This window comes from Neodiprion virginianus, chromosome 7 (genome assembly GCF_021901495.1).
Source record: "Neodiprion virginianus isolate iyNeoVirg1 chromosome 7, iyNeoVirg1.1, whole genome shotgun sequence".
Taxonomy (NCBI): domain Eukaryota; kingdom Metazoa; phylum Arthropoda; class Insecta; order Hymenoptera; family Diprionidae; genus Neodiprion; species Neodiprion virginianus.
The window spans coordinates 16,764,017-16,781,694 of NC_060883.1; the positions used below are offsets into that span (position 1 = coordinate 16,764,017).

At 35.5% G+C, this 17,678-nt stretch overlaps 1 protein-coding gene and 1 long non-coding RNA gene across 5 annotated transcripts in view; one reads left to right on the forward strand and one right to left on the reverse strand.

Annotated features, from left to right (window-relative positions):
* The window catches only part of LOC124309325 (spectrin beta chain, non-erythrocytic 1), an 80,673-nt gene extending 63,058 nt beyond the window's left edge, over window positions 1-17,615 (reverse strand). The window contains exons 1-2 of one of the 4 annotated variants that reach the window (XM_046772888.1): window positions 17,129-17,615; window positions 16,742-16,834 (exon numbers count right to left, since the gene is read on the reverse strand). The gene's annotated coding sequence lies outside the window, so the exon portion shown is untranslated. Of the gene's footprint in view, window positions 1-16,741 lie in introns of all 4 variants that reach the window. The other 3 variants (XM_046772887.1, XM_046772886.1, XM_046772885.1) reach the window with 3 other exon arrangements.
* Window positions 4,743-12,735, forward strand: LOC124309328 (uncharacterized). Its single transcript, XR_006909221.1, has 4 exons — window positions 4,743-5,121; window positions 5,594-5,827; window positions 9,092-9,248; window positions 12,315-12,735. It is a non-coding gene; the product is annotated as an uncharacterized LOC124309328 (long non-coding RNA).
* Window positions 17,616-17,678: the final 63 nt, after the last annotated feature.

Sequence of the window (17,678 nt, forward strand, 5' to 3'; positions counted from 1 at the left end):
GCAAATATCTACCTGTACATTCATACGTAGTCTGCCTCGAACTACGCAGAATAGCGCAGAGATTGAATTTCCATTGTTGTTTGCAGCCCGGAAGTAAGCGGGATACATAACATATATATATATACATATATGTAAACTCATATGTATATATATATATATATAAAATGTACATGTGTGTATGTATAGATGTATAACGGAAATACGGTATGCTGCAGCGTCGAGAGTGCGATAATATATATATATATTGTACGTATAGGTATGAATGTTGTATTACACATAGTATATATGGGGAATTCCATGAGAACTCCACCGACGCCAGACCCTTATCATTTCCGATTTCGTTTAAAAATATTTTCTGCAATTGTCCGATCTCTGAAACGTTAGTCTGAATTTTTTCAGATTTTCCATCCGACTGATCAATTATTTTAGAAATATTCGAAGCGATTTTGAAGAGCACCTTTTTTTTTTAAGTTCTAAAGAAATTCTAAGAAACTGTATTTTTTGTTTGAAACATTTCAAGACCGGGACCATGCTGGGCCAATTTTTTTGCCATTTCTTTTTTTGGCTAGCTGAAACATTGTTCGAACCGTTTGAAACTTCATGAAAGATTTTCGAAACCTTTATTTTTTACTCGTTAGAACATTTCTAGACTGGTTCCGATACGGAGATATTTTTGTTTATTTTTTACTTTTTCGCACATTCGACTTTTATTTTTTTTTTTTTATCAATTTCATAATGAGACCGGTTTGGAAAGGTTCTAAGTGAAAATTAGAAGTTTTTCGGGAATTTTCGAACCGTTTGAACAATGCTTCAGTGGATCAAAAAAATTAGAAGTGCTGCAAAAAGTAGAAAAAAAAAATCAGCTCATCGGTTTCGAAACATTTGAGAAAGAAAATACAGTTTTTGAGAATTCATTGAGAATTCTAATGAGAAAAAGGTCCTTTTCAAAATCACTCTCAATATTTATAAATAATTAACCAGTCGAATAAAAAATCTGAAAAATTCAGGTTACTGTTTCAGAGTTTGGAAAATGGCGGAAAATTTTTTAAACAAAATCAAAAATATTGAATAAGGACAAAAAAAAGTATATTATAGGTATTAATACGTACGATGCAGGAATAGCAAAAAGCGCGAGTAATTGATTGATATAATAAATTGAAAATAAAAAATTGTCAAAGCTAGGAAAATTACGGACGAAAATTGAAATTACTCAAATCATAATACGACTTGCCAGGCTTTTACCGCAATGTAGCAATTATTTCTACTTCGTTTTTTACCCCTTTTTTTTTTTCTTCTCCAACTTTTTATCGGCATACAAATTTACGATCTGACTTATGAGGATGGATCGTGTATTTTTTAAACGCAATTTGTCCATCGGCTATAAATGACTAGGAAGCAGTTGAATTTTCAAAATATGATTATACTGTGTGTCGTTTTGTTTTTTTCCCCCATATGTTTCTTATTACCAGGAAATTTAAAAGTCTTAAAAATTTTTTTTAGCAAAGTCCGTCTTTTCTTCAATGTATATTTGTGTATATATCATGTATACCTACAACCTATTAAACGTTTAATGACGTGTTACACGTGTTATTATACCTATAGAGGTTAAAACGTTCTAATGATCATACGATATGAAAACGCGCACGAAATTTGTTCAAACAACGTTCGCACTGTTATTAGTGTGATGACATTTCTATATTAAGCGAAACGTGTTGCGATGACATCCACGTACTTACGTTATATTACTCGCCAGTTATACATATGTATGAGGCGTTCCATGCCAATTTAACTGACCTTAAACTCTGGTATCTTCTATCCGAATTCAGTTTTTGTGTATGTAATAATTATCCATAAGTTACGCTATTCTTTTATTGACAACTGTTCGTACTTGTTGACGATTTTTTTCAACATTGGAAAATCGCCCACTCTGGATATTTTGAAAAAGAATCTTGAAAAATTCACTCTCTTACTTGTGACGATAAATTTTAATAAATTGTATGTGAGGGTAAGAATTTTTAAATACAAACGTATTTTTAATAATAAAAAATTCCACTTCATCGGTTCTCATTTGTCCTAAAATCTATTTTTTGTTCAAACATATTATAATAGCAAAAATTAAATTTTTATACAGCGGTCATTCGCGTGAAACTGACCTGACCAAAATCGTTCAATGCATAAAATATTGTATATTGTATAATGTACAATTGATGCAGTTTTATGTTAGTTTCGAAGTTACAATAATCCGAAAAATTTAGAGGCCCCTGAAATATCGTAATAAAAAAATATTAAAGAATTTTTATTCCATCAAAGGCAAGAGCATTGAAAATTATTGGTTTAGAAAAATCAATGTTCCATACGGAAGATACAAAAAAAATTTTTTTTAATCAGAAACTTATTCGTTTTAGAACCACTATTATTGCCTGAAGATGTTTAATGAAAATAAAAATGGCGAGATCAAAGTGTGATCGAATTCGCACGGAATGCACTATATTTCCCGTGAGCGTTTATAAACCTCTGAAACGAAGACCTGCAGCTCATTGCACATCACAGTTTACACATCGTGCGTGCATCGCAGCAGCAAGACGACGAGTGAAACCTTCGAGGGTGAAACCTTGGTAAAATTTCCATCGCCTTCCGCCCTTCCTTTACTTTTTTTCATTTCCTTCCTGTAAACAGCACCGGAACATGCATTCATTCATCCCGAATATCCCGCAGGACCACGTTCACGTGCGTCCCACGTTTACTTTCGCGGAAACACGTGGCCAATGCAGGGAAACCTTATACTTCATATATTTGTGACTCGGACGTAAACCGTGCCTGCAACGCCGGATGTGTGAAAGGAAATGAGACAGAACACCGCCTGGTCTCTACGAACGAAGAAGCTTGAAAAACTGAAGTTCCTCTTGAATTTCCAAACCATGCAGACTAGACTACAGAAGTCCCATCTCTGTTGGAAAGCTTACGAAAAATTCGTCTTAAAAAATTCGTCGTTAAGTAGTTTTAGAGTTTTTCCAAAGCAACGCTGTCGTCTTAAGGTTCCGAAGTGAAGTTGGTAAAAATTGACTATATATAGATCGCATTCCACGTTAAATTAGCAGCCCATGTACCTCACCCCCTTAGGTTCTGATGATTTTCAGTACTATTACGGACTCAAAAGATCGGTAAATGATCTAAATAGATCGAAGAAACGCATTATTTTCATGATTCCGTGATCTATTTAAGTAGAGGAATAGAAAAGAAAACAGTAATAAAAGTTCAATTCCGACATGGCCAAACAAAAAACTTACGAAAAAATAGTAAGTATTGAGATCCCATTATCGTGTGGTGCTTGTTTTTTTAGATTTTTAAAAATGGCGTTTTCGAAATTGGTTTCTCAATATCTTTCAAATTTAACCGGTGGCTAAAAAAATCTGTAAAAAATTCAGAGACCGTTTTGGGTCGGTATAAACATCATACTAAAAAATTATTAAAATCGAAGAGGGTGATGTACGTGGGTAGCTAATTTGACATGGAATGCCCCGTTATTAACTGAAATTGTCTACTCTCCCCACCACTCGTTGCATCATCTTAGCGATATCAGCGCCGCTCAGCGTCAGCCAAAGCGAGCCTTATTGTACGGATTTTTGATACCGGATTAAAGGTACGACGTGAAGATGGGATTTTATAAAAAGCTGACTGTGCTTCGGGAGTTTATACAAGACTTATACTGTGGGATTTGAAAAGTTTTCGAATATTTCATAACGATTCTCTACAATTGCAAGTATCACCATGAAATTCAGCAATCAATCGTGTTCGGCACAGTTTTTTTTCTCTTGGCCGAGTAAATCGTTTCAAACTTTGAGAAATGAAAAGGTTTATAATCGGGCTTGTATGCATTTAAAAAGTGATTTTATATGGAACTCGGTTATGAAGTGGGGGTGACGTCCCATAACCTCAAACAAAATGAAAGTTAGCCGCGGATGTATTTAAATTTTTTTTGCTAATTTTCAGAATTTTTCACACAGTGACAATACGAGAAAATTTTCAAACACCACCATTTACCAAAGTTTGAAACGATTTCATTTCTTAGGTGAAAAACAAAAAATGGAGATTAGAATTTTCTTACTCGATCGGTATTCCGAAATGCGTTGAAGCGAGATTTCGGATCACGCTGAACGGAGTGATAAAATAGATTTACCTTCTGGCATTCAAGAAGCTATAACTAATAAAATGAAGCCCGCTATAGAAAGCGATCAAAATTTAAAAAAATTACCTTGCTCTGTCGGTAAAATCGTAAAGAAAGCAACTGATTGTAGATCTTAATCAAACTGCATAGTACGCATCGTTCGACACACTTATATTCATACTGTTAAAAGTTTAAAGGTTATTGCTATTCGTTCAAGAATAATCCGAAAATTTGAAATTCATGCGTCGCCTGAAGAAACATGCATTAATTGTAGTCAGAGATTTGCTGACCTCATGAACAATACCCAGCAATTTCCTTGACTATAATATAACCATAGAAAAAAGTAACAATTCTGAAATAAGCATCGCGGTAATTTATTATGTAGTATGATATCCTGCATGCCTCGCAGGGTTAGTTAGTTACACGGTATACCGACTGAGTGTAAAGAGAGACAAAAACAAAAAACACAAGACTTTTTATGCCTCGCTATCGATACAGCAAGCGTAACGTGTTTACTGCAGGTAATACCTAGCTACGGCTAAAGGAATTGGGTCAACAATTTTTCGGAGAACATATATAGTAGTCAGAGATATCCGAGTTCATTGAAAGTTGAATAACCGACATTAAACGGCCCCAGAAGCGGGCGACGGCCGCCTTGTAATTCTCCTTTAAAGTGAAATGCAGTTTACAGTGATTACGACGGAAAAAGAGAAAGAGAGAGAGAGAGAGAGAGAGAGAAGCGCGCGGCAGCAATTAAATAGTACGTTTCTGATGTTGCTACTTATTATTAAACTCGCGAGCGAGTGAGCGAGTCAACCAGTTGACTTTAAACCACACGATAAATTAGTCTTACAGTGAATTACGCCCAAATATATAACACGTGCGAAACCCAGAACTGGAATGTCTCATGATATGATCAAGGCCAAAACAATTTTACGCTCTCCTCGTCGCAACACGTGAGCCAACGTTTATATCTGTTTTATAAAACTTAATTCGTGAATAACCGACGAATTGCAATTAATTTCATGTTATATCGCAATACGCGGATGTATTTGTTTATTCCATCTTCTAACAATTTCTTTCTTTTTTTTTGTATATCTAGAAATCACAGCGTTCTCCTAAGTTAACTTCAACGGGATTGACGCATTTGATACAGAAATTCGTGACTTCAATTTGATACATTACAATTATTGGAAAGTTTCCTCATGACGTCAGAGCATGATTTTCGGCGCCATTTTGTCACCACATGACCTAAGTTTTTAATTTTAACAGCGGAAAATCGTAATTCTTGAGGTTTCAAATTACTCATGGCACATAAATTAATGAAACATAATCAATAATGTACCTGTTCTACTAACCACACGCGAAAAACACGGTCAACGATCAGCTGTCAAGCCTGGTTACGTTGGTTTGATTTTTTTCCACCAGATGCCGCATTAAAAAGTGACAATCCCAATGGTGCAGGCAACAGATCTTTTCACAAAAGAGATTTCATCGGAAAAACTGATAAAGGTAGTTTATACTTCTTTGGAGATACTTTTCATTCCGTTACGGCAATTATTGTAATATCTTTGTTCACTCTGCCAAGTGAATTGATTGGCGTGACTTTAGATGACTTCACTATCTGAAAGAGGTTAAAGTATGACTCGACGTGATTTGAAGGTAATTACAATGGCTGAACGTTAATACAAGTTAATCTTTCACATTAGTGTATTTTTATTCAAGTCCTCTCCGACGTGACTTCACGCACGAAATCACGTGACTTGAGAGCATGTTGAAGTTAGCAACGTTACCGTAACGATTTGTGCTGAGGAAAAACCGTTATTTCGCGATTTTGGAACTGTTTGAAATTCAGTAAATCGCAATGAAACAAAACATACTTATATTTTGTAACCTTAGTTCCTTAAAAATTGTTACGTAAAAGTAAGAAAATAGTATTCTTTTCCAATCTTTCGTTATGATAACATTGCTAACTTCAACCTCGTGACTTGAGGTAATCCTCTTCACGCATATGAATCGTTAGTGTGAATCTAAACGACTTCACTTGACTTCTTATCATGAATTTACGTATGACTCTTGAGGACAGATTATTTTCACTTTTTCATGTGTGATGCCTCTCTTTTATATATAAGATGCTGGATGACTGTAGGTAATACAAGTATTACAAATTGCGATACACACGATCGAATATCTACGAATAATAAATGATCGATGGGCGTTCGCGTATATTCAAACATGTATGAAACACTAATCTCAGCAGGTATAAATTAAGTAACGGATGGGACTGACTGGCTCAAGGACGACGAGGATTAAGCGAGTGTCGAAATTTTGCCTCAATTCATTTTACGGCCTTATAGTCGTCGGCCGATAAGATATGTTGCGGTACATACCATGTCTCTTGTACACTAAGTATACATGCATACGTACACTTGGGAACAATGAATCTAAGACGGCTGATTTTTTAAACTAGACAGTCATGTTGGCAACACAGAGAAATCTACAGCGCCATAGTCGGCCGAGCGCATAACAAACTTAATCTCAATAAACATAACATAACCCATGACCGTCGAATCTAACCTTAGAATACGTGTCAATCTAAAAAGTCATCATCCCCGCGGAATTTTAAGGTTAGATTCGACGGTCATGGGTTATGTTATGTTTATTGAGATCGAGTTAGTTTCGCGCTTGGCCGACTATGGCGCTGTAGGTTTCTCTGCGTTGCCAACATGACTGTCTAGTGTAAAAAATTAGACGTCTCAGATTCATTGTCCCCAAGTGTACATCTTATACGTGCACGTATTATATGCCGCAATGAAACATGGAATTTAATGAGGCTGAAGTTAGTAACGTTAACGTAATGGAACATTGGGGGGAAAAATAACTATTTTGCAAGTTTATAGTGACTTTGAAGCAATCATGTCTTCAAAATATGAATAACTTTTGCCTTGTTATGATTTACTGCGTATGTCAGACATCCCTGCAATTGTGAAATAACGATTTTTCCGAAAAGTAAGCTATTACATCGTTACTGACTTCAGTCACGTGGAATTTAGATTTCCCTGAATTATCCTGCAGCCTTACCAGAATCACAATTCAACATTTTTCTTCCATGAAGGTGTAAACTTATATACATTTCATAAGATGAACACAAATCTGACAAAATTATACTGTGACATGTTGTTGCGAAAGAAATTTGAATCTTTTTAATCCTCGTCGATCTCACTGGGGTCTCAGATGTTCGAAAATGTTTCTAAAATATTTTATAAACCAACTTTGTCGATGCGTTATAAAAGGATATTTTTTTAAATTTGACGAGGCAAGTGTGTCTCGAAAAAATAGGCGCGACATAAATCCGAGGATTAATTGTTCTATACTAGCAATTGTTGCCGAGTGTAAATGGCTGTGACCAATCCTAACAATATTACACACACTGTATACCCAACACTTTCTATTTTCTTCTCACGCTTTCGAATTATGTTATCAAAAAGATGAACGTACACAGTTGCCTTCTTCAGCAAATCAACTCAAGAAAGTAAAAAAATATTTCTCACCACTTATCGAGTTATATCAACACGTTTAAGAGGAGTACAGGAAAGGGTGTCACGTATGAAATGGAGGGGTAGAATATATGTACAAATATCGATATACAGATACACATTTCTACGTTCATTGACATGTGTGGAATTTATAGGTAAAATGTGTGTCCATTAGGTAAATGGAAGAAAAGTATAAATAGATAGGAATTACGTATGTATCTGCTGACGATGTCCGAAAAGGTAAACCCTGCAGTTACGTATAGTCACAAGAATTTAAATCGGATTTGAGGATGATGATTTATTTCTTAATTCAATGTATATGATTACTGTTTCAGATTTTTTTTTTGTTTTGTTTTGTTTTGTACCTGAGTTCAATTAAAATTAGATATGCTGAATACCGAGCGACGACTCGGTTCTCAACATACGATACAGATACGATGATACCCGACAACGACCGAATTGACTGAAAACTTACAACTGCAGTAGTACTAACTAGCTGGCAATTTGTACATTTTTGTACCGAACCTAAATTCGTAAATCCTGCACGGAAAATTCGAAAAATAATGCAACTGGACTACGAAAGAAAAAAACACAGTTCATCACTCTAATTTTATTTCTATGTAGGTATACATGGATATTAAGGTGTTAGTTTTATTTTTTTTTTTAACAGGTTTAAAAATTCCATTTCGGAATAAAAATACGCCTGTTAAAATTTGAACTCCTAACATCAACATTACAATGTTACGCATCGCACTTTTCTATTTTCCATAAGAATAACATACGAAAAATGGTTTTGGCTCCTTCTGATTTTTGTAATCAGTTAACGATGCGTCGTAAAGGAAATTCACAGATATATTTTTGTAGGTAATTGAACGTTCTATAAAAAAAGGTCTATGATCATTTTTCGATAAATTCGCTCGTTCAAAAGTTGTTCAAAAAGTTATAAGAAATAGTAGATTCATCATAACGGACATTTTTGTAGAGCGTTCAATTCCCTACAAAAACATGTCTGTGAATACGACGCATGATTAGCTAGTTATAAAAATCAGAAGAAGCAAAAACCATTTTTCCCCCATGTTTTTCTTATGGAAAATAGGAAAAGTACGATGCGCAACCCTTTATACCTGACTGGAACTTTTGAACCTGTTTTGAAGAAGAAAATTTTTTTTTTTTTCTTTTTTTTTTTTCAACACACTAGTAATCATACATATGCACTTGTACATGCGTGCGTATTACGTACATGTGCATTCCAGCTATATCGCCAGTAGGCATGAGCAGGTATAATAATAATCCATGGGTTAGTTTCTCGGCATTTGGATAATATTATAAGCTTCGTATTCTCGGCACGCGATCGGATAATTACGTCATCAGACAGCCCTTTATATTGCAGTTACGTGAGTACGGCTAAATGCGTATGCTGTTTATGTTATATGGCTGCTTCTTGTACGTCCTTCGGGAAAAAAGGAAAGACACAAAAGAGATGACGACGAGAAAAAAAAAAAAAAAAACAACAGCAGAACCGCCGACAGATATGGAGGTAAATACGGGTATGTACGTATGTACAATTACGTGTTCTACTAATCAGGTACGTGTATTCCTAACCTATAACCAACGCTCCACATGTCTATATATAACCAAAGTCAACGCATAATGAAAAAGACAAGAAAAGAAAACGCAAACAGAAAATTCCTTTATACGCTTACACTGTAACCTTCAATTACAACAGAAGTTATACATAACATTACGCTCTTGCCCATGTCATCGTTCTACAATTGTTCAATATGTAGTTACAATCGTACAACAATAATTCGTAAGACGTTGATATATTTTCTTTTGTTTTCTTTGTTGAACACAATATTTATGATACAGGGTGGCCACTAAATCCCTATCACGAAATTCCCTGACTTTTCCAGGTTTTCCAGACAAAAATTTTATAATTTCGCCTAACCAATTCGGATAAATTGGCTGTAGCAAATTGATAAACATATGGATGTTTTCCGTATAATTTTTTTTTTTTTTTTTTTATGAAAGTACGTATACGTCCCATCTAGCCGATGCGCACAATTCGTTTGTCAGGTAATATTCAGGAATATTCAAAGTTTGACGAGAACCTTCCGCCGATGGTAAAAAAATTTGTATTCGATCTAATTTATCTGAAACTTAAATAAATTTTGGGACGTATTTGTATGAAAAAAAAATATAGTAAACGATTCCCTGACTTTCCACGGAAACTCCTGACATTTTCCTAACTATTCCATAATTTTAGAATTCTATGACATTTCCAGGTTTTTTCATAATTCTCTGACCAGTTGCAACCCTGTCATAGTTAGAAGTTTACTTAGTTTTATTTTAAATTAATTGTAAGCGGGAATTTTCAAGGCCGTTTTTTTTTTTTTTTTTTTTTTTGTAATCGAATGCAAAATAGTTAGACCAAGGTCCGACGGACAAGTTAGACCAAAATATGTACGAGGCGTCCTCTCTGAATAACCAAACTTCTATGGCCGACGCCAACCGGCGTCGTCAGTTCGTAATTGTGAAGCAATGTAAAAGCCTGTTGTTATTCACTAACAAATGTTATTTGTTGTAACATAAACTCTCGTGAGATTTTATTTGGGCCAGACGGGCGAGTAACCTCTTACAATTAAATATACCTCAATTTCGAATCTGAATTATCAAATCCAAAATGGCGGATCAAAATTACCGTGCACGAATGCCTTATAATATTTCAAATATTTTTTCGGGACGATTTCAATTTCGAGGTATGTACATACATGCAAAATTAAAGAGCCATTCAAAGTATGCTGTGCTGTAGTTCCGTCTGACGAAATGTAATAGAAAAGTTTGAATATCAACATTTCAAGTGGAAAAGCAAACAAATCGAGTAACTTTCAACCAACGGCATATATCTATATTAGACTGCCAAATATCGTATTACATATTAAGTAGATACTTTATAATTATAGTAACTTTGTTCTCGATCGTAATGAATTTTTACTATATGTATTATCTGCACTACAACAGTATCGATATAATTCAAAATAAGTACCCAAATTTCTTGAATTAAAGTTCTCTTCTATTTTCTTCAGTCTAATTTTTTGACTCTGAGACAAACAATTGAACGCAAAATCTGGACAGAAGAATTATGATTAAAATAAAAAAATGGGTGCGTGTACTTATGTACGCGCGTGAGAAGTTATACTTCTTTGGCATCATTAAATAATAAATATTCAGCATTGATAATTTAATAATATTTAGTATTAATTATATTAAATAATGATATTTTAATTTATATCAATAAATAATACATACGGATAACTAACCTCAATTATATTGGAGCACTTGAAAAAGTATTTCAGCACAATTTTTTCACTAATATTCACAAATAGTAAATAATATTAATCCAAATATTCAATTTAAATCACTACTGAATATATTTTATTGCCACGTATATAATTCGCACTTGTATGAAAATAAAACACGTGTTGTGACTGTAAAAACTAAAACCATGTGGATAAATATTATAAATAAATATGAAAACAGTGATCAGAGGCGACAAGCGTACCAACATTAGCTTTTTTTCGAGACATAATGAATTCGGTTGAATGGGCAACTTCATTCTGTTAATTTTGTGTTACAGTGATGCGCGCGCATCTTGAAATTTCAAATTCGGTTGAGTGGGCAACTTCATCCTGTTAATTTTGTGTTACAGTGATGCGAGCGCATCTTGAAATTTCACTCTCATCAGTTTTTCATAACGCGCCTAAAGAAGTATAACTTCAAAAATTGCTTTTAAATTTCAGTGGATTACGGGTTGCCTGCCCGCAAGTCGCTTATGATAGTAAAGAAAAAAAAATATATAGAAAATATAATGCACAGATCTTGACAAATAAATATACGATAATTCTGACTTCAAACAGCAAAACTATTATACGGATACTTGAGAAGTGTTACTTAGTCGGCACTTGCGGTTCTATGGTATATTCGCTGCAGGCTGAACACATTGAGAGATGAGATCTGCTCGTACCTTACACCACTATAATTTATATTATAAATTACATTGATCCACCTTCCAGAGATAAGATATCGCCTCGTAAGTATATACCCGAGTGTATATACAAGTTCCATACATATGCCATTAGAGCTTATACGTTATGTAAGTGGAACGAACAGGTTTCTAGGGCTTCGCGACGCTGCGCGGTAAATTTTTTGCCTCTTCTATCATCATCACTTTGATAAAAGTAGAGCACCTCATGAAATTTGCACAGGCACATGATACTTTCGTCGTGGAAATATCAGTAGTACAAGGAAGAACAGATAGAAATACTTTACATTTATCTTCGGTACATTATAATTAATATTTCACTAATTACTCGTTAATATATATTTCTTATTTTATTTAGGAAACATTATTAAGCACTGTGCATGATACGTATGTACATAATAACAATTAACGATCGTGTCGCGAACGTACAGTCATGTACTGTTCTTCTTTTCTCGAATAATACATGATATGTTATGCACGATGAGGTCTGTCGAAATAATATATAAGCGTGTTAAAGATCCGAACGGAATTGTTAAAGACCGAAACAATTTTATATTCGTCGTTCTTGCAGCAACAGCAGCAGCCGCAGCAGCAGAGACTTGTATTGTGGAATTATAATGTATCACAATATAAGAAATTCGAGAATTTCAATGTAAACAACTCGTCTTCGACTCAACACCGCGACGACATCGAAAATACGCATATACGTAACGTGTATACATGTATGTATGTACATATTATACGCTATGTAAATATTGTAAATTTTGAAGAAAAAAAAAAAAGAGCCATTCTTTATCTCAACGCGAAATATGTTACGAACGGTATCTCGGTACTCAAGTTTACTGGGAAAAACAAATCGTTTTCGCGTTTCGAAAGAAACAAGTTTCATAAGTCAGGATTTTGGAGGTATTTTACGCAGGGTATCCTTGAAATTTGAATTAAAATAACTGGAAATCAAGAGTTGACAATAATTCAACGTTTCTATCTGACCATGTATGCGTTTTTTAAGCATAACGAATGTAACGGCGTAGAAAACTTATAACTCATGACGTTTGTAGATAGATACTAGACATACCACTTTCTTCATCCAGAGAATCAAGCAGTACGTGATTACGTTCGCTGGATGTTATTTTTTTTTTTTTAATTACAATGTTTTTTTCCATCTTGTTATATTGGATTATCTGTAGCTACATCAATTTGACGAATCAAATTTTCTCTAGACTATTTATTACGCGTATAGGTATGTTTTAGTCAGTTTAATTACTTAATGGGTATAAAAAAGAGTTATAACACAACGTTCCTATTAAAATTCCGTTCAACTCATCTCAACTTAACTCGTATCGTAATCCCGCCGCTAAAAGAGCAACAGCGGGAGATTTGAAGAAAACACACGAAAGCAAGCCACGCGTGTATATGAATAAAAAATTACATAATGAATGTGAATCACGCGAGAACTACGGAGAAGAAGATAAAACTTGAGGGGGGGGGGGGGGGGAATGATAACAGAACGTAATTATAGGCACTCCAGTTGAGTTTTGGTGGAATTATATACGAAATTGGAATAAAAATTTGTCTGGCAGTTAACATTGCTCGATCAAATTTTACTATAATTTCAAAAATTTAGGTTATGGTAGGAAGAGAGAATTGATCGATTAAAAACATCTCCAGCGATGTTTATTGCCCCACAGACGGTGAACACGAGTAAAACATCAGCCCTATCATTTGATGGTAATAAATCCGTGAGTGAAGTTCTTATTTTGGAAGATATCAAAATTCAAGAAAAGCTCTTACAATTAGAACTTTCTAAATGATTAAACCCTGGTGTTTTGATTTCGATTCGAATGTTTTTGATTTCATTATACTTGCTGACTAGATGTATATGAGGTATTCCATGCCAACTGAAAGGACATTTACCCTGACCCCCGCTAATTTGCTTCATTATTTTTTATATGATTCTACAACCTAAAAAAAGCACTCACCATTTTTTTCAGATTTTTCGTCCCAACCATTCTTTTTTAAAAAATGTTACAAACCCTTTTATGGTCCTAAAAAAAAACGCCATTTTTTATTTTTTTACAAAAATTCACATAATTTTTGGGTCCCAAAACAAAAATTTGAGCCATAGTTCAGAATGGAGACTTGATTTTTTGTATTTTTTAAATATTTTTTTAGTGGAATAATTTTTCTTATTTCGTATTTGTTACCGAACATCCGTTGTGCCATACTTACACAAACCTGTTTTTATCCTGCACTCGAGCAATAACTATTTGTAAAAATTCTCTAGAGATCTTTGCAGCGGAGGAAATAAGCCCAAAGTCAAGCAGTGTCGGATAAAAAAATAGCCAGAGTTAAATCATTTTCAACGTTTTAGTAACAAAATCTTTCTTCAAATTGTTAACAGCTTGATTTGTGATATTATAATTAACTTAGATTTATATCTATAACATATTAGGGACGTGATTTATTCACATTTACCATCGTTGGCATATTTTAAGATTGGAGATTTTTTCAACAATTATTCCGTCTTCTCAACTTTTGCGACGTAATTCCAAGTATTATTTTTGTTGGCAAAGTTGGGTTCACAAGTCGGTATAATAGCCCAGTCAAAATAGGTCTGAATAAAAAATATTCGGGATATGGGTAAATTTTTGTGCACAGGGGTTTTCGGCCCACAGAAACTCAATTCTGAACTCATTTTGAGTTGCATGGCAAGTGTTTCAAGAAAACAGCAAAATTTTACCATTTTTTCATTTTCCTCAAAAACTGCTATCGACAGATGAAAAAGATTTGACCAAATTAAGAGACAATATATTATTTCACCAAAATTCCCCAGATGCCGTCGATAAGTAGGATTTCTTTTTTCCAAATCTGTTAATCCGATTTCGTTCCCGACATATGAGGACATAATTCGTTGTTGAATTTTCCGCTCTACGCGACGGTCAAGTTATTTTCCATCTATCGATAGCAGTTTTTGAAGAAAACGCAAAAAACGTCAGATTCTGCCGTTTCTTCCAAACGCCGGCTATGCAGCACAAGAATGACTTGAAATTTGACTCCCTGAGGGTCGAAAACTCCTATACACAGAAATGCAGCTATATCTCGAATGCTTCGATTGCTTAGGCACCGAAGGGGGGTGGGGTGGGGGGGGGGGGGGGTGGAGTTCGAATGAGTCTTGTCTCAAAGGAGATACGCGTACCGATGCGTACTACGAAGAGGTAAGAAGAGGGAGAGAGATTTAGCCGTCTCAGCTTCTTCGCTTCTGCTCGCTCTGTACTCCGATTCGACTGAACTCGGCCCGCAGTTATGATAACAAAATATGAATAGCATTGCTGTAATTTGGAGAGGTGTATGTATCTATGAGATTACTGATAGAAAAAAAATTTAAACCGGTTTTTAACAGGTACCTGGAAAACGTTCGGACAGATTTTGTTTAAACCCTGCAGCCGATTTGAAAATTAGATAGAAATTTTAACGCTAATAACGAACTCGATCTCGAGATTTGTAGCAATAATTCGTAACTCTACAAAATAATCGAGGTCCCTAACAACGGTGCAAGTACAACACGGTGCTAGCTGAACAGAAAATGAGATTTTCAAATCTACAGCAGGTATTATTACGCATATCATTATACTCAGGTATGTATAAAGGTATGACTGATATTCTCTCATCGTCAACAGTCATAATAACTAACAATGAGTTATTATATATAGAACGGATTGTCATTCGGATTGTCGCAGCGGTCACCACGCCGAAACTCTCACCCCCCCCCCCCCCCTCTTCTCCCTTTCGCTACGGCAACCGGCGGCGCATCCTCAAGGTCTAAAATGGGAATGCCAACTACATATTTACAAACATTCGCATGTCAATGGGACGGAGAATAATATACCGACCGATTATGTTGAAAAGGGATGATCTGTACATTACGTTGGCCATACTTCGCTGCGCCGAGTCGCGCTTACACTGCTACCAACATGGAAATTGCTAACAATAAATTCCTAAGGTTCCGGTCGTAATAGAAAATAAAGTATAATATGTTGGAAATTAATATGGGGATCAAATGTTAGATCCGAAAGAATAAGAAGATGAACGTTAACACCGATATTTGTGGAATGACACGGAGAATGTGAAATTCAGCATTTTCGTTGGTAGAAGAATCGTTATGAAAGTAGCGAATCGGCAACGTTGGCACACAACATGATCACACGTGAGAATTTGTGGGAAGTGGACGAATTGATTCTATTCTTGATATAAATCTATTCTTGATTGTTGCGAAACAAGGAATTCTATTGATTAGCTGAGAAAACCGTAGGTACAAGATCTTTAAAAATCAGGTTGAAGTTCGTCACGTGATAGCAACGTAGTATGAAAAACAATCGAGCTGAAGGTATGCTATAGTCTGTCTTTACCGATCCTGTTAAATTATTACTTATTTTAGCGACAATCAGAACCATGTGTCGTTGAAGCGAAAAATTCGCATATAGCGCAATTCTAAACATAAATATGCAAAAACAGTTTTTGTTCTACGCAACAATAATAAGTCTACCAGAAATTGTATTCTTCGAAAATGCAATTTATGCTAATGAGTTGCAGGCATAACACGCTTTGCAAACAGTTTGCTATATCATTTTTCAGTCTTAATATGTGAGAGCAACTAATTTGATCTTAATTGACAAGAATGATCTATAAATACCGGCATTCACTAGGGAATTTTCCACACAAGGTTGGCTGCCTAGCTAAATTCATTCATACTGCCAACCGAAATAAACGTGCGGCTTCAAAATAATCTCGTGTAAAAAACATGGAATTCGTGGAGATGTCTCATCTTTGACGCCATTCATCGTTTTTAATGTGCGGTCAATTGATATTGTCACTATTAACAATCCACAGGGGAGAGCAGGATGAAAAATTACTCACATTCAAAATTGGAAATGACACCTAACCAAGGTGAAAAATTGGCGTTCCTGGATTTTTGTTGCTGTATACAATGATGTTATTTACCTTCCCTCCTTGTGTGTTGATTTTGTTTTTTTTATCCAAATCCAGACTGGAATAGGGCACTCTACATCGATCCCAATGTCATCACCTGACGCACTTACAAAAGTGAATTACACACACTATTTCTCACAATGATACCACACGTTAATGAAAAACCTATTTGGACTTAGATTTTTCCTAAGTTTGATTTTGAATTAAATTCTCAGTCTCTTGTTCTGTAAACAGCCTTGCTTCTTTTCCCTTTTTTTCCTACCTTTCTAGTTTTCACGTCGTCGCGACTGTTGACACAGTTTTAAACAAGGCAGATTAGAAAAACGAGGGAGAAAAAGCGAAGAAGAAACACAAGAGAAAGAGAGAAAAACAAAATATATGATTATTGCAGGTACATACGTATTTATTTGAAATTTTTGCACACACAATATTTAGCAGGAAATCAGGTAAACCTGTGCGGCAGAACGCGTGCGCGCGTCACAATAATTTTAAATAACGAAACACGTTCGATCGAAGACAACTCTAATTGTAAATTATTCGTAACAACTGGATCGTTGCGCGAACCACGCACAGTTTTGTAGTTCGTGCGATGCTTCCTTACGTTGCGTTAGCGCGGCTTCGATGGACCTTTGCCTTTCGGCTTTACGCTTGCTACCTCTTCTCGGACTGGTGCTACTAGTCGTCGTCGTCGTCGTCTTCCATTCCGACCCATTCCAAACCCTCTCCTCTCCGCTCAGCTCCGCCCCCTCATCCCGCCGACACCGCCGGCAGCCCTTCCCTTCCCTTCGACGGCTAGTTTCTCACGACGTAACTGAACGACTTCCCCTACCCGCTATAATATCTTGTCAGCCGCCGAGCCTCATCGTCAGAAACTTTCGCTCGCCCCCTTTCCACTACTATCAAACCGCTGAGCAACGAAAAACGATCGTGGTTCGGGAGGCTGTGAGAA